The sequence below is a fragment of the Schistocerca nitens genome, chromosome 2 (genome assembly GCF_023898315.1).
Source record: "Schistocerca nitens isolate TAMUIC-IGC-003100 chromosome 2, iqSchNite1.1, whole genome shotgun sequence".
Classification (NCBI taxonomy): Eukaryota; Metazoa; Arthropoda; class Insecta; order Orthoptera; family Acrididae; genus Schistocerca; species Schistocerca nitens.
Genome location: NC_064615.1, coordinates 872084126 through 872107148, shown reverse-complemented (window position 1 = coordinate 872107148; position 23023 = coordinate 872084126).

The window sequence follows — 23023 nt, the reverse complement described above, 5'->3', positions numbered from 1 at the left end:
TGTATAGCGCGGAAAACCAACTTATCTTAAAACCTTAATATTTCTCTACTTCAATAGCACAAAATTTTCATTGAATTAGAAAAGGGTGTCTGAAATTACCAGTGGATGCCCCAGGATAAAGGAAAACTAAACGGGCATGGGAGAGGTGCAGGCCATTTATCACAAGTCATTTGTTACTTCACAGATACGCAAACACTAATAAAATACAAATGATAATACCTACTTGCAATGAACGTAATTAAAAGGCGCAACTAGTGAGTGATATTAATTAGCGCTAGCAACAGATTTAAAATGTTAAAGCAGCTCAAATTTTAGCAGAAAATTAGATGAAATAATTAAGGAAAGGCAGTCAGGCAGTTGCTTCAAAATTTCTTCAGTTAAACCAACTGATGATCAATTAGTTAACTTAAATAAGATGCACTAATTTCAAAAGGACTAACTAGCAAGTAGTACAACCAAAAATAATTCAAAAACGCGATTGGCGCCGGGCAAACAATGACAGGGAAGATGCGTCAACAATTCCAACATTTGACTGGTCAAAAGGAGTGCTTTACATTATAAGAAGTGTAGTGACATGAAATTTCACAAGTCTGGTATCTGACGAGCTGAAGCCCCATAAGTACTAATATTTTATGCAACGAGCACAGAAAAAATTCTCAACAGAAATATTCAATACTTGGTCAATCAGAGAAACCCCTTGGCCGTAATTAAGATACTGACATGGAAAAGAAATAAAATACCGTTTAACAAATTGAGTATTACACCAATATTAAAATTATTAACGTTTAAACCAAACTTCAAACAGGGAAAACGTGGAAGGGGCAGGTACGGCCGGCCAGGTCTGAGAAAGTTGGTTTAAAATAACGGACACTTCAGGTTAAAAATACACCACATTGCTACGAGAGAGAATCTCAACTTATGGTGGATGCCGTAGCAAGCCACGAGGCCGCAACGTCTCAAAGAGGCTACGGTGAGGCGGGAAGCAGAGCGCCGCCCGCGCGCGCACGCAAGACTCAAGTTTCACACGGAATTTGCAGTCTCCCCTCCACAACAGCCATAGGCCGATCACGTGATCCCACCTCCACACGAACAGAAGGCAAATGAACAAAATGTTGGAAACTCATTCTCCAGCCGACTGTAAAACTGAAAAGTCATATCCCATGTATTGCCAAACTATGCATTAAATGTTATATCAGCCTAAGACACGGATATATTATGAACATAATGCTTGAAGTATGCGGCATAAAATCTCACAAGAACACCAGCAGACAGCAACTTTAATAAAAAAACCGAAACGAACAATGAACTGTTTGCATCTGCTAAATGTTTATGTACAAAGAAATAGCCAACTCGTTACAGCACGTTAAAGTGGAAATTTCACGAACTTAAACTTTTTAATTGCCGTACACGAAATTAAAGCCGACTCCTTCGGCAATTTTGTCACAGACATTTTATTTTGAGCAATAAAAACATTACAGTAGACACTCATGTTCGCTACACACGAAAGTTGATAAGAAAAATATTTATTTTGAGAAACAACACGGAAAAGGCGTGCAAACTTTTGTTAAGTCACTTAATCTTTTAGGCTCTTTTTGGGCTGCGCGTTTTTAAACAACTCGTAGTAAAAACCTGAAAGAATCTGTGCAATCTGGCTGTAGAGCACTTTGCTGGTTTTGCTTACAGACACAAAGCAGGCGAGAGTGTGTTACGATCGATGAACCGATGGGTAACAGAACACCCCGGGAAGCGCCTCCACACGCTACGAACAGTTCGGAAACCAGAGAACAAACAAGCAGACATAACTCATGCATAATAGTCATAGAATACATGAAAATGCTCAGACCTAGACAAGAAACTCAATATGAGCGTAGCCGCAAGCTTCAACCAACCTTACGTATTACAACAAGAACTACTAAGAGGATTAATCGGTTAATCTTAAAATAAAATGTAACAAGTTAATATACTACTCAAACACACTAACTTAATGGCTTAAAAGGTAACAAATTCATCTTGAGGGCTAATACTGAAACAACTATAATAGTAATTGTATTTAGAACAATAAATATTATTTTTTTTAAGTGGCATAATCTCATCAAAGTTATGGAAGTTAATTACCCAAATCAGCCAAGATTCCCTGCGATGCTGGCGTTTGCTTACCACGACCATAGGCAGTTTTATAGCCGTGAGATCAGTCAGGGAAGCAACAACTTTCAATACAAATAAGACTGTTTCGACCTCAGTGATCACTAATACACGTGGCGACCTAGAACACGTGACACAATTAATTTCAGGGCCGAATGACAAGATAAGCAGACACTGAACAAGCTGCAATTAAAAGAAATTTTAAAACAAATCAAATATGGCACTCATAGTTTCAAACAGAGGCACAAGAAGATAAATTTAATACTTGAGACAGAGTGACGGAGAAACACAGGCAATCCAGCGTAGCGGGAGCAACTTCAACACCATCAAGTAACGAGCACCTTAACACCAAAGGGCGGAACAGACGGTACCAGAAAATGAACAGCACTCCATCACCCACATCAGCAACTTATGTTGTGGTCTTCAGTCCAGAGACTGGATTGATGCAGCTCTCCATGCTACTCTATCCTGTGCAAGCTTCTTCATCTCCCACTACCTACTGCAACCTACATCCTTCTGAATCTGTTTAGTGTATTCATCTCTTGGTCTCCCTCTATGACTTTTACCCTCCACGCTGCCCTCCAGTACTAAATTGGTGATCCCTTGATGCCTGAGAATATGCCCTACCAAACGATCCCTTCTTCTAGTCAAGTTGTGCCACAAATTTATCTTCTCTGCAATTCTGTTCAGCACCTCCTCATTAGTTATGTGACCTACCCACCTTATCTTCAGCATTCTTCTGTAGCACCACATTTCGAAAGCTTCTATTCTCTTCTTGTCTAGACTCTTTATCGTCCACCTTTCACTTCCATAGATGGCTACACTCCACACAAATACTTTCAGAAACGACTTCCTGACACTTAAATCTATACTCGATGTTAACAAATTTCTCTTCTTCAGAAACGCTTTCCTTGCCATTGCCAGTCTACTATACTCTCTACTTCGACCATCATCAGTTATTTTGCTCCCGAAATAGCAAAACTCCTTTACTACTTTAAGCGTCTCATTTCCTAATCTAATTCCCACAGCATCACCCAATTTAATTCTACTACATTCCATTATCCTCGTTTTGCTATTGTTGATGTTCATCTTATATCCTCCTTTCAAGACACTGTCCATTCCGTTCAAGTGCTCTTCCAGGTCCTTTGCTGTCTCTGACAGAATTACATTGTCATCGGCGAACCTCAAACTTTTTATTTCTTCTCCGTGGATATTAATCCCTATTCCGAATTTTTCTTTTGTTTCCTTTACTGCTTGCTCAATATACAGATTGAATAACATCGGGGATAGGCTACAACCCTGTCTCACTCCCTTCCCAGCCACTGCGTCCCTTTCAGCAACTATGCCTCATTAATCCAGGGTAAATCGGCTGCGTCGACATCAGGCCCAAGTATTGCCGACCAACACAACACCACCGACCACCGGCCTCTTAGACAATCATGCGGCTGTAAGCACCGTTCACAGCTCGCAGTACTTCATATGTGCTACTTGTCTCTCTCTCTCTCTCTGACTGGCAGCGACCGACTGGCTGCTCATGTGGACAACAACCCGCTCCTAGAAATCCGAAGCGCCACCCGGCGACTGGAAGCAGACGGATCGCGCCAATAGGCAAAGATGCTAGAACACAGTGTCACAAGGTAGCTGTCCTACCACTATGTCACGTACAACTGTCAAATTATACAAAAAAATACTTTAATTTTTTACTTTGTAAGTGAGTAGCCTTTACTTGAGTGTGTGTTATCTTAAATACAAACATGGGAATGTGAACTGAGAACTATTTGTGCTACTGAACTCAAAGCCACATCACTTACATGAAACTGAAAAGCATCCTGTGTGTGTGAAAACTGATCTCATTCATAAGCAAATAAATAAGCAAACCAATAATTTCACACTCGGTAGATTTGGTGTGAACGAATTGTTTGAAAAAAAAAACGCAACTAAAAAAGAAAGAAAGGACTGTAATGTCGAGCAGTATAAGAATGTAAACTGAAACACACGAAATTATCTGCACTGACATATGGCCCTGGTAAAATAAAGAAACTGACAAGAACCTGTATTGCGCAAAGGAAACGAAACAATCACGTATTATGAATCTCACCTGCAAAATGGAGCACTGACAGAAACAGCAAGACTCCGCAACAGCTAAAAATGTATTACTACAGACTATCTACAGTTGTCCAGGGAAATTGGGTTCATAATCTTGACACAGAATGCCAATGAAACACATAAATGAACCTTTACGTTCTGAAAGTTCAGTTAGGAAGGAACGTATCAAAGAAAACAATTATAGACTTTAATACGAAAATTCATTTAATCTAATAACTTCCATGGTCCAGTACATTAACTCAGAAGATCAATCAATAGAATAATTATCAAAAACTCGACTGTGACGAGGGTGAAGTGGTCCAACAATACAGGTCTACAAAAATAAAAATAAACATTTTACCTAATCAAGTAATACCTTGTTCTTCATTGCGAAACCTTCTTTATGTCCGTATATTATCCAGCCACTCTACTGAGTCATCATTGCTTCTCGTATTAAATCTGCGACTCACCTAGTTCCAAGAATGCGTCCCTGCATTACAATGTACACTCAACGAGAAAAACACCTGCTGCACGCAGCAGCTATCCACTACTGGCTGTCTAAGATTCAACGAGTCCACAGTGCTGCCATGGCAGACTTGGATACTGTTGCCTGACAACTGTTTCTCAGACCACAGTTCTTCAAATATGTCATTTTCCTTTACAAATATTAACACACCTAGTAACATCATCAAAAAAATAGCCGTCTTGCAGCGTTCTGACGCGCTTAGGGAAACGTTCCAAGCAGCGTATTGCGAGCACATTGGACAGCGAAAGACGCGAACCCATACTGCAGCAGGCTACGATAACTATTCTGGAATAAACTCTGATTCTCGCACATCTTATAGCTTTATTCGTCAGCTTCATGATGAACTGCGTATCATTTCGTTATTGGTAATAGTTAAATTAAAAGGAAGGTCAGTGCTGGTCGTAATATTGATGTTTTATTGATAACAGAATCGATTTTCGATCACATAGTGATCATCTTCGGTGCTGTACACATTAAACTCAGACAGTGGTATCAAGTTATCAATAACCGAAACTGAGAAGCGATCACAATAACTAAATGTGTAGTTAATGTGATATTTCGATGTTAGGGAAACTACTGCAGGAAATTCACAGAGTTTGTAGTGTAGAACATGGGTAGCCATGAATTTGCGTTTGGTGCGTGTTAAATCGTATGTAGCTGCGTATGAAATTTAGATGACATATTGAATTATTCTTTAAACTTGAAAGGATATCACCCTCTGTCGCTAGTGTAAATGGAATGTATGTAAAGGGCCCTGTCACAAACACATGCACCAGAGAAAAGGCCAGAATAAAATGTTAATAAATCCCTCATATCTCATAAACGGTCTGAGATACCGAAACAAGTTTTTGGCAAATGATACCACGTAAAGATGCAGTATGAGCGATGCGCGGAACTTTCGTATCTAACGAGATATTCAAGCAACTACAGTTTTTTAGATGAAATAACGTAACATTTAAGGACCATCAATAACTGATGAAACTAGTTTTGCTGTGGATTTTGCAATAATATAAGTGAAGAAGTTACAAGTTTATTTTAATACTGACAAGGGAACCTCCCCATCGCACCCCTCTCAGATTTAGTTATAAATTGGCACAGTGGGTAGGCCTTGAAAAACTGAACACAGATCAATCGAGAAAACAGGAAGAAGTTGTGAGGAAGTATGAAAAAAATAAGCAAAATACACAAACTGAGTAGTCTATGCATATGATATCCAACATCTCCTCGAACAATATGAGCTCATGAGCGGCGTGGTCCCGTGGTTAGCGTGAGCAACTGCGATACGAGAGGTCCTTGGATCAAGTCTTCCCTCGAGTGAAAATTTTAATTTATTTTCAGACAATTATTATCTGTCCGTTCGTTCATTGACGTCTCTGTCCACTGTAATAAGTTTAGTGTCTGTGTTTTGCGACCGCACCGCTAAACCGTGCGATTAGTAGACGAAAGGACGTGCCTATCCAATGGGAACCGAAAAATTTTGATCGCAAGGTCATAGGTCAACCGATTCCTCCACAGGAAAACACGTCTGACATATTCTATACGACACTGGTGACGGCATATGTTGTCGACCCGCCTAACTTGTACACTTGGCGAATGGGTAAGAAGATTCTTCTACCTTGCCCGATTTAGGTCTTCTTGTGGATGTGATAATCACTTCCAAAAAAGTGATTGCATCGGACGGACGGACGGACAGATAATAATTGTCTGAAAATAAAAAATTAAAATTTTCACTCGAGGGAAGGCTTGAACCCAGGACCTCTTGTACTGCAACTGCTCACGCTAACCACGGGACCACGGCGCTCATGCGTTCAGGTTGTCCTTGATGGCAAATGATATGCATAGACTACTCAGTTTGTATATTTTGCTTATTTTTTTCATACTTCCACACAGCTTCTTCCTGTTTTCTCGATTGATCTGTGTTCAGTTTTTCAAGGCCTATCTACTGTGCCAACTTATAACTAAATCTGAGGGGGGTGCGATGGTGAGGTTCCCTTGTGAGAATGGGCTTTCTCACAACTATTGACCTGTCTTGCCCTCAGTTGTTAGTTTAATAGCACACTGTTTTAGGATTCTGTCACAATTTCAACTGCATTAGAATGGTAGTGAGTTGAATATTTGTAAACTCTGCTGTGTTTAGACATGGCACAAGAGAAGTTAAGTATTACTCAAAACTTGTCATAATCCTTCATAAATACATGTCTGCTCAGCCACATTACTTTTCACCTGGGCTCATATATTCTCAGTCGGATTTAAATAAGCATGATATGGAGGAAGCCTGATTAAACTATCCATTTTCAGCGTCACCCAGTTCGTCGACCTGGTAGCGTGGAGTTTTTGGCTTGTACAAAAGTACCAAATCACCGTCTTACACAAGTTATGTTCACTTTATCCAACTGAATATTTCTTTGTACCCAGAGCAAAAGCCGGCCGGAATGGCCGTGCGGTTCTAGGCGCTGCAGTCTGGAGCCGAGCGACCGCTACGGTCGCAGGTTCGAATCCTGCCTCGGGCATGGATGTGTGTGATGTCCTTAGGTTAGTTAGGTTTACGTAGTTCTAAGTTCTAGGCGACTGATGACCTCAGAAGTAAAGTCGCATAGTGCTCAGAGCCATTTGAACCAGAGCAAAATATTCGCTTTCCTCCATGCACTGTTGAAGCTTTATCCATTATGTCGGAGTGATATGACACATTGTCCATTACTATTGTCGAATTCGGAGAAATATTACGCAGGACAACACTATCTTCACACCCGGTGAACATGTTCTTGGACGATCACTTTTAGTGCGAATCTCGTGTTCAGACGTGCTGCACTGTTTTTATTAACGCAACGCCGACACAAAACACTAGTTCAATACGTGATTACTGCAGAACACATCAGCACCAGAAAATATCACGTTACAACGAGAACTAATGATCGTGGGTGCATTTAATGCACGGCACGACGCAGTACTGTTTATCTACAGCGTGGCAACAGGGGCGCTTTACCAGCCGAACTGCTGGCGGCGTGGTAGGGAAAGCCGGCTCGGCATTGGTGTTACCTGGGCAACGGCGTCGTGTGTCTTCCGGTGAGCCAAACATCAAAAGCCGCAACTCATTTTAAACGCACTATGGCAAGAGTTGCCGTCAGCCCGCCTTCGATGCAGCCGGTTTGAATGTGTTGTTGTTCACTGCAGGGATGAAAAAATACTAAAATATGTGACATATCTCTTAAAAAGTATCATGATGGGATTAATCGAAACAACAAGTTTACAGTTATCAGTCATGGTTTATTGATCTCCACGACGCGTTTCAAAGGCTTAAACCTCCATGATCAGGTGGATTTACATTTATTAGTATGATATATGTGTCTGTGTTATGTTACGATATTTTGGAGGAACATATGACACTGTCTAGTGGAGAAAGGTTGGTTTTGAGGAAGGAGACCAGACAGCGAGGTCATCGGTCTCATCGGGTTAGGGAAGGACGGGGAAGGAAGTCGGCCGTGCCCTTTTTGAAAGGAACCATCCCGGCATTTGCCTGGAGTGATTTAGGGAAATCACAGTGGAGAAAGAAAACACCATTTAAGAACATGGTTTTGGGTTTCTTTTGACAAAAACTAAACGTATATCTAACGGCAAAAATAAAATAAGTAAAAGAGAGTACCTCCAGTGGACACAGGTCCCTTTCACTGTCGTAACACATCATACATGCACCCCGCGCGCCCCACATATCTATCCGCCACTGGATGAAGGGCAACAGACTGATTCCCTGTTTCCAGATCTCCAGAAAGCATTTCACACGGTGCCCCATGACAGGCTGTTAACGAAGGTACAAGCACATGGAATAAGTTCACAGATATGTGAATGGCTCGAAGACTTCTTAAATAATACATCCCAGTGTGGGGTTGATTTTGGGGAAGAGACCAAACAGCGAGATCATCAGTCTTATCGGATTAGGGAAGGATGGGGAAGGAAGGAAGTTGGCCGTGCCCTGTCAAAGGAACCGTACCGGCAGTTGCCTAAAGTGATTTAGGGAAATCACGAAAACCTAAATCAGGATGGCCGAACGCGGAATTGAACAGTTGTCCTCCCGAAAGCGAGTCCAGTGTGGTAACCACTGCGGCACCTCGTTCGGTTTTGTCCTCGATGGCGAGTGTTCATCAGAGACAAGGGTATCGTCATGAGTGCCCCAGGGAAGTGTAAGGGCACGACTGTTGTTCTCTATATACGAGAGTTGCCCAGAAAGTAATGCAACGCATTTTTTTCTCAGCCGAAAACTCTGCTACGAATGCAAAAAGTTACATATGTATTATTTGAAGTCTCCTGGGTGAGCGCACCAAGTTTCCGTCACTTCCGATAGATAGTGTAGATGCAGGACAGTTTCAAAATGGCGTCTGTAGGTGATGTACCTTACAAGCAACGTGTCGTCACTGAATTTCTCACTGCAGCAAAGTCTATGGAGCATCTGCTGTCGACAGAAGTACAGCCAGTCTCTGGGCACGCAGGGTGAGGTAATCAGAAGGCGGTTCGGCGGAGCTCCACGATTTGCAGCGGTCGGGGGTACCATCCACGGCTGCCACACCTGACACGTTGCAGCGAGCTGACGTCATTCGCGAGGACAGACGCATGACGAATCGGTACTTGGCGCTGCATCTGTCAATCAGCAAAAGAAGCACTGCCTCCGCCTCCAGTATAAAGAGTGTACCGAGAGGGCGTACACGCCATTGTTTCGCCCTAGAAGAAGGCCTTAGAACGGGATGGAGATTACGTGGAAAAATAGGGTGTATAGATAAAATACCATTCTTTGGTGTGTGTAATTTTCATTATGTTCAATAAATAACTGTTGAAGAAAAAAATGCGGTGCGTTACTTTCTGGGCAACCCTCATACACAAAAGATTAGGCGGACAGGGTGGGCATCAGTCTGCGGTTGTTTGCTGATGATGCCATGGTGTACAGTAAGATGTCGAGGTTCAGTAACTGCAGCAAAATAAAAGACGACTTACACAAAATTTCCAGTTGGTGTGACGAATGGCAGCTAGCCCTAAATGTGGGAGGACGACGGTTCAATCCCGTGTCCGGCCATCCTGATTTAGGTTTTCCGTGATTTCCCTAAATCGCTCCAGGCAAATGCCGGGATGGTTCCTTTGAAATGGCACGGCCGACTTCCTTCCCCATCCTTCCCTAATCCAATGAGACCGATGACCTCGCTATCTGGTCTCCTTCCCCAAACCAACCCCAACCCTAAATGTGGAAAAATGTAAGTTAATGTGGATCAGAGGAAGAACAAACCTGCAATGTTCGGATACAGTATTACTAATGTCCAGCTTGACACAGTCAAGCCATTTAAATATCCGGGCGTAACGTTGCAAAGCGATATGAAATGGAACGAGCGTTGGTCGGCCGCGGTGGCCGAGCGGTTCTAGGCGCTTCATTCCGGAACCGCGCGACTGCTACGGTCGCAGGTTCGAATCCCGCCTCGGGCATGGATGTATGTGGTGTCCTCAGGTTAGTTAGGTTTAAGTAGTTCTAAGTTCTAGGGGACTGATGACCTCAGATGTTAAGTCCCATAGTGTTCAGAGCCATTTGAACCATTTTTGGAACGAGCATGTGAAAACTGTGGTAGGGAAGGTAAATAGTCGATTCCGGTTTACTGGGAGAATTTCAGGAAAGAGTGGTTCACCTGTAAAGGTGACTGCATACACGACGTTGGTGCGACCTATTCTTGTGTACTGCTCGAGTGTTTGGGATCAGTACCAGATAGGATTGAAGGAAGACATCGTAGCAATTCAGAGGGCTGCTATGTTTGAACAACACGTAGGTGTTACAGAGATGCTTTGGGAACTCAAATGGGAATCCCTGGAGGCAAGGCGGCGTTCTTTTTGGGAAAACACTATTGAAAAATTTAGAGAACTGGCATTTGAAACCGATTGCCGTACGATTCTGCTGCCGCCAACATACATCGCGCCTAAGGACCACGAAGACAAGATACGAGAAATTAGGGCTCAAACGGAGGCGTACAGACCGTTTTTATTCCCTCGCTGTATTTGCGAGGGGAACAGGAGGGGAAATGACAAGTAGTGGTACAGGGTACCCTACGCCACGCACCTTACGATGGCTTGCTGAGTATCTATGTAGATGCAGATGTAGATATGACACACGAAAAAGTAGCGGAGGAAGAAATTTCTGAGAATGTACGTTTGGAGCTCAGCACCTTAGGTAGTACAACGCGGACTGTGGGGCAACCGGAAAAGAAGAAAATTGAAGCGTTTGAGACGTTTGTTTTGTTTTAGGGCGCAAAAGCGTTTGAGATGCAATGCTACAGAAGAATGTTGAGAGTTAGATGTAATGATATGTTAAGAAATGAGGTGGTTCTCCGAAAAATCGGCGAGGAGAGGAAGGTATGGAGGAGAGAACACTGACAAGAAGAAGGGACAAGATGACAGAACATGCGTTAAGAAATCAGAGAATAATTCCCTGGTACTGGAGGAAGCTGTAGCAGTTAGAAACCGCAGGGGAAGGCAGAGAATGGAATACATTCAGCAAATAATTGACGACGTATGTTGCAAATGCTACTCTGAGATGAAGAGGTTGGCACAGTAGAGGAATTCGTGGTGGGACGTTGACCCAAAAAAAAAAAACCTAACCTAGGTGCCGGCTGGAGTGGCCGTGCGGTTCTAGGCGCTACGGTCTGGAGCCGAGCGACCGCTACGGTCGCAGGTTCGAATCCTGCCTCGAGCATGGACGTGTGTGGTGTCCTTAGGTTAGTTAGGTTTGATGACGTCAGAAGTTAAGTCGCATAGTGCTCAGAGCCATTTGAACCATTTTGAACCTAACCTAGGTTGTTGTTGGGTCAACGTTGACGTATGCATAAGACTCCTAATCTAGGGTTGACACAAACACTATGTGTGTGTGTGTGTGTGTGTGTGTGTGTGTGTGTGTGTGTGTGTGTGTGTGTGTGTGCGTGTGTCATTTAACTTGGCCACACCAAATAACTCTTTGCCCAGAAACAAAATTTAAAAAAAAAAAAAACAATCAAATGTTGTTTAGCAGTCAGGGGACATTAACCAGCATGACTGCCTTTCTTGTAACTCTCTTTGTTACGAAGATATGAGCGAAAATACGGCTTTTCTTAACCCTAGAACACTAAAGAGGGGAATATGTTACATTGCTACTAAATCGTCGTAAAGTTTACTATTTCACATTTTATTCAAAGGAAATCATAATTTATAGGTTATGGATTATTTAATTACTGTTATTAGATCTCCAGTGGTATCTTACATACCAGATTAAGTACAGAATTTCCTATTTTATACCCTCTGCAATAGTAAATTTTACGAGGGTATAGTATCCTGAGGTCAAATTCGTGGGAGGGTCGGAGAGTAACGAACAATAATTTTCTTCTCCCCTGGTACTGCAGCTGGAATATTGATATTTCACGACGATATTTTGTCATGTGCAGCTCTAGCGAGAGAAACCTAGTATCATCAACTAGCAAAGAGCAGCGAAGTGTAGTTTGATATTTGTGGGCCAAAGGGTGTAAAACGAGTGACATTAACAGGGACATGAGAAGCGTGTATGGGGACGAATGTGTGGACCGTAACAATGTCTTTGGGTGGTATGCGTTCTTTCAAAAGGGTCGCGTGAACCTTAGCGATTCGTCATGCTCCGGGCGGCTTGTAATAGCCGCAACTGCGCAGAATGTCGGAGCCATTGAAACAGAAAATTTTGAACGACCAGCTTGTGTAACTGCGAACCTTATCGAACCAGTTCAACATTTCCCGTGGTGCGGTGTACGACATTATTCATGAAACGCTGAAATTTCGTAAAGTTAGTGCTTGCCGGGTGCCTACGAACCTGAGAGACAACCACAAGGGCCAGCGAATTATGCCAGGCTCGGATCATTTAAGGCGATACGCCGCAGAAGCGTATAACTTCCTGGAAGGAATCGTCAAAGTTAATAAGTCGTGGGCATATAACTACATGCCGGAAACCAAGCAGGCCTCTATGGAGTGGAAACATGCTGGTTCCCTGGTATGAAAAAAATTCAAAATTACTCAATTTTCTAGGAAAGAGCTTGCGACAGTGTTCTGGGATATGCATGGTGTGTTACTGGTGGCCTTCTCTGAACACGGGACCACTGTGATTGCTGCAGCCTACGTTAAAACTTTGGTTAAGTTGCGTCGTGTCCTTGGTGACAAACGCGAAAATATTAGTGCTCAATGTGTCAAATTCTTTCATGACAATTCTCGCTCCCATGTTTCTGCTCCTGTTCGTGAGACAATCGCCACATTTGGGTGGGAGGTACTCCAGCATCCACCGTATAGTCAGGATGTCGCACCGTCGGATTTTCATCTGCTTGGTCCCATGAAGAAATTCCTGGCCGGCCAACGCTTTGCAACATATTTGGAAGTGAAATAAACAGTCTGCAGATGGCTATACTCCAACCAAACGGACTTCTACGAACAGGGCGTATAGAAACTAGTACCATGATGGGAGAGATGTGCCGAGTACGTTGGTGGCTATGCACAAAAGTAAGTGAAAGATGCAAGTTCATTTGTGATTACTTTTGTTTTGTTACATGTTAAATTTTTTGGTAATAAAATTATTGTGCGTTGCTTTCCGATCTTCCCTCGTAACACCCTAACTTTTTATTCTCCTCAAAATCCGTTCGAATCAGAATGTACCATTCATTGGAACATGGGAATATAGTGTTATTAAATACGTATCGCAAAACTGAGAATCGAACCAGAGTGTACCATTCACTCGAACATGGGAACATAGTGTTATTAAATACGTAACGCAAAACCGATTTTGACTCTCCTGTACTTGCACATGTAATTCGGCTACTTCATGGAGTTGACAGTAAACAAGACAAATGGACATCGAACACTCAGTGAACTGTCTTCAGCCGAAGACTTCAGTAAGTACAACGAACACAAGGAAGATAGAAATGCGACTTGTCTATGAAGAAAAGAAGGTATCAGAACAGTAATCACAATGACACTGCTGTGCATTTTCCCTGTGTTTTCATTTGTTTACTGTCAGTTTCGACAAATGGACGACTTACGTTACCCCGTACACACTATTATACGTTTTTTGAACATGTTTCGAGGTGAGGAAGTGGATTACCCAAAAATATATAGGTTGCTCTACAAAAAAAAAGGAGTACTACTGTTCACATCTTTGTAACGAAGTTAACAAGAAAAGTTACTTGACAAAATTTTGATTTTGTTTCTGGACAAAAAGATGTTTGAATTGGTCAAGATACACGGGACAAAATAGATAGTGATAGTGTTGCGTACACAAGGTACACAAGCGCAGTAAATTGGTGGAGCTGTCATTTGTACTCGGCTGATTCATATAAAAAGATTTCCGACATGATAATGAGCGCACGACGTGAATTAACAGACTTTGAACGCAGAATGGTAATTGGTGCTAGACCCATGGGACATTCCAATTCGGAAATCGTTAGGGAATATTTCGAGATCCACAGTGTCAAGAGTGTGCCGAGAACGCCAAATTTCAGGCATTACTTCTCACCACTGCCAACGCAGTGGCCGATGCCCTTCACTTAACGACCGAGAGCAGCAGCGTTTGCGTAGAGTTGTCAGTGTTAACAAACAAGCAACACCACGTGAAATAACCGCAGAAATCAATGTGCGACATGTGACCAACAAACAGGGTGGCGCAGGGAAGCTGGAAATTTCGAAATAACGTCATTTCCATGAATAAATTCATAAAACTAGTAATTTATTAACGAATTAACGTATTCAGTAAGCCATTATTCAGTATGTCTTTACAATCAAAATGTCCAAAAGTGTCTCTTTACTTTTTAAAGATGACATCGGAAAGATGTGCTCCCATTCGGCATTCACACTCTAACAGTCTGTTATGAAAACTCTGGAATGCGCGGTGTAGCAAATCTTGGGGAATGGCAGTGATTTCGTTTTCAATGTTCTCCTTCAGCTCATTGATTGTTGCAGGACGCGTACGGTACACCTTGCCTTTAAGATATCCCCACAGGAAGGAGTCGCACACAGTAAGATCAGGGGATCTCGCAGGCCATGCAATGTCACCGTTACGTGAAATAATGCGTCTTCCAAACAATTGACGAACTGCTGCCATCGATTGTCGAGCAGTGTGTGACTTGCCTCCGTCCTGCTGAAACCACATGTTTTCGACGTTAAGATTAAGCTCGTACAGTCTCGGTGTAAAGAATGTTTGAAGCATTTCAACATATCGAGCGGATGTTACTGTCACTGCACTACCATCCTCACGTTCAAAAAAATAATGGCCGATAACACCATGACATGATGCAGCACACCATATTGTGACCTTGGCGCTATGTGGTCGCTGGTGAAACTCACAAGGATTGTCCTGTGCCCAATAACGAAAATTCTGTTTGTTCACGAATCCGTTCAGGTGGAAATGGGCTTCGTCCGATACCCATAAGTTACCAAGGAAATTCGCGTCCTCGTTGATTTTAGCCAATATCTGGCTACTAAACTCCATACGTGACGCTGGGTCTCGTTCATGTAAGTGTTGCACAATCTGCAACTTATAGGGATGGAAGTCTAATTAGTGCAGTATTCTTTGTAAGCTTCGTCGCTTAATCCCTAGCGGAGATGCATGCTGTCGAACGGAGCGGCAAGGACTTCTCTCGATTGCAGCTCTAGCAGCTGCAATTTTCTCTGGGGTACGTACCGTTGGAATGCCACCTGGAGGTTTCTTTTTCAAGGCAGATCCTATTTCTTCAAAATTACGCACCCACGTTGTAATCGCATGCGCAGATGGGACACGACCATGGCGTCCAAGCTGGTTGTTGTTGTTGTTGTGGTCTTCAGTCCTGAGACTGGTTTGATGCAGCTCTCCATGCTACTCTATCCTGTGCAAGCTTCTTCATCTCCCAGTACCTACTGCAACCTACATCCTTCTGAATCTGCTTAGTGTATTCATCTCTTGGTCTCCCTTTACGGTTTTTACCCTCCACGCTGCTCTCCAATGCTGAATCTGTGATCCCTTGATGCCTAAAAACATGTCCTACCAACCGATCCCTTCTTCTAGTCAAGTTGTGCCACAAACTTCTCTTCTCCCCAATCCTATTCAATACCTCCTCATTAGTTACGTGATCTACCCACCTTATCTTCAGCATTCTTCTGTAGCACCACATTTCGAAAGCTTCTATTCTCTTCTTGTCCATACTAGTTATCGTGCATGTTTCACTTCCATACATGGCTACACTCCATAAAAATACTTTCAGAAACGACTTCCTGACACTTAAACCTATACTCGATGTTAACAAATTTCTCTTCTTCAGAAACGATTTCCTTGCCATTGCCAGTCTACATTTTATATCCTCTCTACTTCGACCATCATCAGTTATTTTACTCCCTAAATAGCAAAACTCCGTTCCAAGCTGGTAATGCTGTCGAAACGTTCTCTGCGCGGCAGTCGCACTATCACCATTTTTGTAAAACGTTCTCACAGCTACTGCACGTTCCGCACCAGTCCAACTCTCCATGATTACTAAATGGCAATGCGTTCACATCAATTGTGCAAAGTTTCGAACATCTGCCAGCGCTACAGTGCTGCCAACTGTAACGTTCAAAATTTCCCGTTCCCCTGCGCCTCCCTGTATCTTTTAGGACGGTGGGGCAAAATCTGGCGTTAATGGGCTATGGCGGCACACGGCCGACGCAAGTGCCTTTGCAAGCAGCACGATATTGCCTGCAGCGCCTCTCCTTGGCTCGTGACCATATCAAATGGTTCAAATGGCTCTGAGCACTATGGGACTTAGCATCTGAGGTCATCAGTCCCCTAGACTTAGAACTACTTAAACCTAACTACCCTAAGGACATCACACACATCCATGCCTGAGGCAGGATTCGAACCTGCGACCGTAGCAGCATCGCGGTTCCGGACTGAAGCGCCTAGAACCGCTCGGCCACAACGGCCGGCTCGTGACCATATCGATTGGACCCTAGACGACTGGAAAACCGTGGCCTAGTTCCGATTTCAATTGGTAAGAGCTTATGGTAGGGTTCGAGACCCCACGAAGCGACGGGCCCAAGATGTCAACAAGGCACTGTGGAAGCTTGTGGTGGCTCCATAATGGTGTGGGCTGTGTTTACACGGAATGTATTGGATCCTCTGGTCCATTAATGGAACATAATCGAGAGGTTAACTCGTGCACAAAATCCTGCCCTGCCAACACTATTTAACAACTATGGATGGCTGTAGGGCAAGCATTGTTCAATATTTGTGCAGTGGACTTCCAACGGCATGGTGAGTCCGTGCCACGTCGACTCGCTGAACTACACCAGGCAAAAGGAAGTCCGACACGATATCAGGAGGTAGGCCATGACTTTGTCACCTTAGTGCAATGCCCATGCCAAAGGCCAAAGTGCAGATTCCTGTCAGTGTACGTGAAAGAGGGGGGAGGGGGAGGGGGGGGGGAACATGGAGGGTTATCAAAACGGTGCGGATTGAATGTGCTCTTGGAAGTACTGTAGATCTGACAGCAGATATCGGCTATTATAGTAAGCGGAGGCATTATCTATTCGTATGTAGAGCACAACAGTTCAACTCCGTTAATTTCTAAGGAAAGCGAGTAATACAAGAAAAATTTAGAATACCTAGGCTAGACAAGTTATAAATAAACCAGTTCCCTGTTATGTTCAGTAAGGTTTATGAAAGCCACCCAGTTAGCCGTGGGGTCTAATACACGACTCTCCGGACTGGGGAGGAGCTCCTGGTCCCTGGCACGAATCCACCTGCGGACTTGTGCCGAGGTCCAGTGAGCCGGCCAGTCTGTGGATGGTTTTAGGCGGTTTTCCATCTGCCCTGGAAAATGCGGGCTGGTTCCCCATATTCCGCCCCAGCTACACTATGTCGGTGCTTGCTGTACAAACAAGTTCTCCACGTACGCGTGCACCGCCATTACTCTACCACGCAAACATAGGGGTTACACTCGTCTGGTGTGAGACGTTCCCTGGGATGCTCCACCAGGGGCCGAACTGCACAATAACCTTGAAAGAGTGGTTCGGTGTGGGGCGGCGGAGGGGTGAAGTAGACTGCGATAGTCGTCCTCGGGTTGTGAACCACTGCGGCTGTGAAAAATTATTGTGAGGAGAATCTGTCGAATATCATAATAACACCAAAAATTAGTGAAGGAATAAAAAGACTGATGGGGGTATGAAAACATGTTCCTGAAGAAATAGAGAAGTGTACGTGAAACACCATCATATTACAACAAGATGCGAATTCCAAAGAAAGAAGGTGCTGACAGATGTGGATATTATGAAATCATCAGTTTAATAACTCATGGCTGCAAAATACTAACGCGGATTATTTACTGAAGGATGGACAGACTGGTAGAAGCCAGAGTCGGGGAAAACCTGTTTGGGGTACGGAAAAAGCAAGAACATACGACGCAAAATAGACCCTAAGACTTACCTCAGTCAAAAGAAGGAGGGCAATTCCAGTAATACGCGCTTCGAGAAGACAGTAATGGAAATCAAAGATAAGTTTGGAAAGGAAATTAAAATTCAGAGATAGGATTAAAAACTGAAAGGTTTGCCGATGACACTGTAATTCCGGCAGAGATGGGAAAGGATTTGGAAACCTGCTAAACGGAGGAGATTGTAAGATGAACACCAAGAAAAATAAAACGATTGTCAAGTCATGCAGGTGGAATTAGATTAAGAAATGAACACTGAAGTTGCAGAGGAATTGTACTATTTGAGCAGGAAGATGAATTTAGGTTATCTGTGCGGAGATGAAGCAACTTCCACAGACTGACACAGATATCTTTGTGGTGTCACCGCCAGACACCACACTTGCTAGGTGGTAGCCTTTAAATCGGCCGCGGTCCGTTAGTATACGTCGGACCCGCGTGTCGCCACTATCAGTGATTGCAGACCGAGCGCCGCCACACGGCAGGTCTAGAGAGACTTCCTAGCACTCGCCCCAGTTGTACAACCGACTTTGCTAGCGATGGTTCACTAACAAAATACGTTCTCATTTGCCGAGACGATAGTTCATAGCCTTCAGCTACGTCATTTGCTACGACCATTATCAGTTGCTATTGATATTGTGAAGAATGTACAGACAAGAGCTACGTTCAACATTGATGGATTAAAGTTAAGTATTCCACCATCTGCGTCCGTTTTTCTGGGTTCTGATTTCCTTGTCCTGTTCCAGACCTCACGCCAGCCTGCGTGAGCTTAAACGCGTGCCTTTCGGCTTCCTCCAAACTCCGTGGGTTGGCTCTCCTGCCAATCCACAACAATCTTCGTCAAACCAATCTCCAGACAGAGGATCACAACAATTCGGATGGTCACATACGAAAATGGGCAGGATCGTCAGAGTGCGGGAAGAGCATCAAAATGGTTCAAATGGCTCTGAGCACTATGGGACTCAACTGCTGAGGTCATTAGTCCCCTAGAACTTAGAACTAGTTAAACCTAACTAACCTAAGGACAACACAAACATCCATGCCCGAGGCAGGATTCGAACCTGCGACCGTAGCGGTCTTGCGGTTCCAGACTGCAGCGCCTTTAACCGCACGGCCACTTCGGCCGGCGAAGAGCATCAAGAATAAAACAGAGTCTAAGAAAAGACTGCGCAAAGCATGTGACGTTAGTAACGGAAGGAAGGGGAAAAAAGGAGTTATGTGGTTAGATAGGGATGCGCTTGGAAAGACAATGTGATAAGACTTAACAAAATCGAAAATAATTGGTATCATGCCCTAGAATCAGAAAATTTAGTCATTGTTTCCGCCTAAGTCCTTTGGAGCCGCAGCCGGACTCGTGTTGCCCAGTCCCTCTACGCCTCATTACGCACGACAGCGATGAACCTCGTTCGCAGCCACAAAGCAGATCACGCGCTAGTGCGCCCCACACTCCAGGTGACGTGCTGTCTGACGCCAGTAGCACACAGGGCTCACACGTCAGTGGCGGTTCGTCGCTCTGTCGGCATCTTTCGTTTGTGTTCCCCGCGCCCTGCGCTTGTCTTCGCTGGCTAGCAGATGCCGTTCCCAAGTCTGCGGGGTGGCGTCCAGCTAACCATGCGCGAAGAAACAAACGCCAATCAGCAATATCCCGCCCAAAACACTGACCAAAACAACACAACACTACGGCATTATTATACAGTAATATTTGCCCAACTATCCGTTACACGGTTGAGCCGTGTGCGGCTAGCGGTCATGCTGTTTATTGCTCGTCATCTTGTTTTTGTGGTTCTGTCGCCTCGTTTTTCTGTTAATTCGATTTACTCCCGTCACTAGGTTGCTGGCTTGCTTTCCCGTGAGTGGCAGCTGCAGCGCTTATCGATACGTGCACTGCCGTAGTATCTCTGGAGCGACCGCTAGTATTTCCGGGTCGTCGTGTGTCGGGAGGTCAATCGGGGACGGAGCGCCAGTGAGGTGCGGACTGCTCGTACTTGCCGACCGCTGGCCACACACATGAACTGTCCGACGGAAGGAAATTGGAGCGGGAACGACCGCCCGTTGGTCGTTCGGTTGGTCGTCTCATTGGGCGACGTGTATTTGGTCTTTTGACCGTTTCTGGGCCTCGTCAGTTGGTCACCTTGCCGGTTCCTTCCTTGTGCAGAGATGTTGTCGCCGATGGGCAAGAGTTACCTCTGCATGGGTGGGTCCGAGCCAGTGTGCCCGGGTCGCTGTGTCTCCGAGTTCCGAACAGACATCGAGTTAAGTCTGGTTGGAGTGCAGTGAGCTCCCGATAGCCAAGACCCGACCGACCGTTGCCGACACACATAACTTGAATGGGGACGACCTTGGTTGGTCGTTCGGTCGGTCGTCTCATCGGACGACATGTATTTGGTCGCCGACCGCTTATGGGAACACTCCGTGTGTGTGACTTGTCATTTGTCCTTGTTGTTCCACGGTGATTAGTTTTAGGCTTGTCGGAGTACTTGGTGCAACTGTTTACTTGGAACTGTGTGTAGCTTCTGTGATTTCCGCTGAGCAGGTGAATGCTGTCCGCGTACTGGAGTAGCCAGTCGGTCGGTTGCGAGAGGGATTTGATTAGGTTGTTGGTTGGTTCTTCAGCCATCCCTAGGTCGTGCTGCCACCCGATTATTTAGTTTTACGCTTGGCTTCCTGTCTCACCTAACCTGTTGTTAGAGTTTCCTCCCCAGGCCGACTCTTGGAACACTTCTGAGCACCACTGTTCTGTTCTTTGTGATTGAGATTTTCTTTTGTCACAAATACTGTGCCAGGCCTTTAGCCTTGTATTAATTTTATCTGTAGTCCCACACTGGTGAACAATACACAAGAATGTTTGGAAATCACCTCCTTGGTGGATGAATTACATTTCTTTAAGATTCTTCCAACGATCTTTTGTGTGTATGGGTCCACAACCGCTCTGAATTTCTTCTTATTTTGAAATAACCACTGTATTTCATTATTTAGCGTTTAAATAATTTCACCCCCATTGATCATTATCAACTGCCTAGCGCTAAAAACAATACCTGAAGTGAAAGCAGCTTCAAGTAGAAGCATGAAATAGAATAAAAAACATACTTATATAGAAATATTTACATGCCTCTGTAAAAAAATTTACATGGCGATAGAAAAATGTATGTTTTCACAAAATAAAACACAGGTGGTGAGTTGCATAAGTCAAAAGATAAAAAGCTCTTTTGATGACTGATTAAGATATATACACAGATGAAAGCAATGATGACTTAATGTAGATTGCTAGAGGCAGGAATATAACGGGATCTGTAGCGTTTCAGATGAGTGTTTTATGGAGGGATTAGGGAGAGTGAAGAGGGATGTAGTTCTGGGGAGTAAGATGTGAAGGTGTCCCGTATAAGGGATAACTAATAACCATAGTAGTTACAGGAACTACCTGTATGTATATCGCTGTTTCACATATTTCCCGCTTAAGACGTGAAAATATAAATTTTATGTGGTATTACCTTTAAATGATGTAACAATTTATTGCTTCAGAAGTGATATCCGTATGTAAGAAGGGGAAAAAGTACGACCTTTGCTTCGGTTTTGTGACTGTGACATTGTGCAACACCTTGAAATACGTTAGTGTAACATTTGAAACGAAAATGCACATGCCATGGTCAGCGTCTTAAAATCAAATGTAGTGCATGCAACGAACTTAACAGCATGACTCTATCGCCAGAGACATAAAAACACACACATAAAAGGGCCGTTTCTGGAAGAGATAATGACCTTATCGCATCAAATGTTCAAATGTTTGTGAATTCCTAAGGGACCAAACTGCTGAGGTCATCGGTCCCTGGACTTACACACTACGGAAACTAACTTATGCTAAGAACAACACACACATGCATGCCCGAGGAAGGACTCGAACCTCCGGCGGGAGAGGCGCAATCCATGACGTAGCGCCTCTAACCACGCGGCCACTCCGTGTGGCTTATTAAATCCGATGTCATGTTACACATACAGTGTCAGGTTACACACCTGGGCTCCTTTGCGCCCCCACTCCTCTCTACCAGGTAATCACTGGAAATTGATCAAGGTCACCCTGGAGAATTACCCAGGCAATTGTGGGAGCTACATTCCAGATCATGATATAATTAGGAAGTGGCCACATGGTCCTACCCATATTCCTTATGCAAGTAGACTAGACACTGATGGTGTGATATAAAACGTGGTGGGGAACCCCTCTCAGCCGATGAGAGCACAGTAAAATCGCAGGAAACTTAGTGAACCAATAAGGATTGAGCACCCCCTCCTACCCCCCCCCCCTCTTCATCCTCATCATCATCTTTTATAACTGAGCCATTTGCGTGCATGAAGTTCACTCAGGAGCTGGGCAGCATAGAGAGACGTTCAAAGTTGTGTCTATTTGATAATAAGAAATTATGTCACTCAACGCCTATTTATTAATAACAAAGAAGATCAGATTATAACATTTTTTGTACAGTGAGGTAATTAGAAATGGAGCATAAACTTGGATAAAGAAAGGATGTGGAGGAAATCGGCCATTCCCTTTGAAAGGAACCATCCCAGCATTTCCCATGAGTGATTTAGAGAAATCATGGAAAACTTAAATCTGGGTGGCCAGATGGGGATTTGAATCAAAGTCCTTCCAAATCCAAGTCCAGTGTGCTAACTACTGCACCACGTCGCTCACTTTTGTTAATGGCAATTTAATATTCTGTCACTCTAAGCACCAGCAGACACCACACTCAGACAGATATGTAAGTACTCTAATTTTTGAGTATTTTCCACAATTTTAAGCATTTTACCCAATTATGTGAGTTCTATCTCGACGTCATGTCAACAT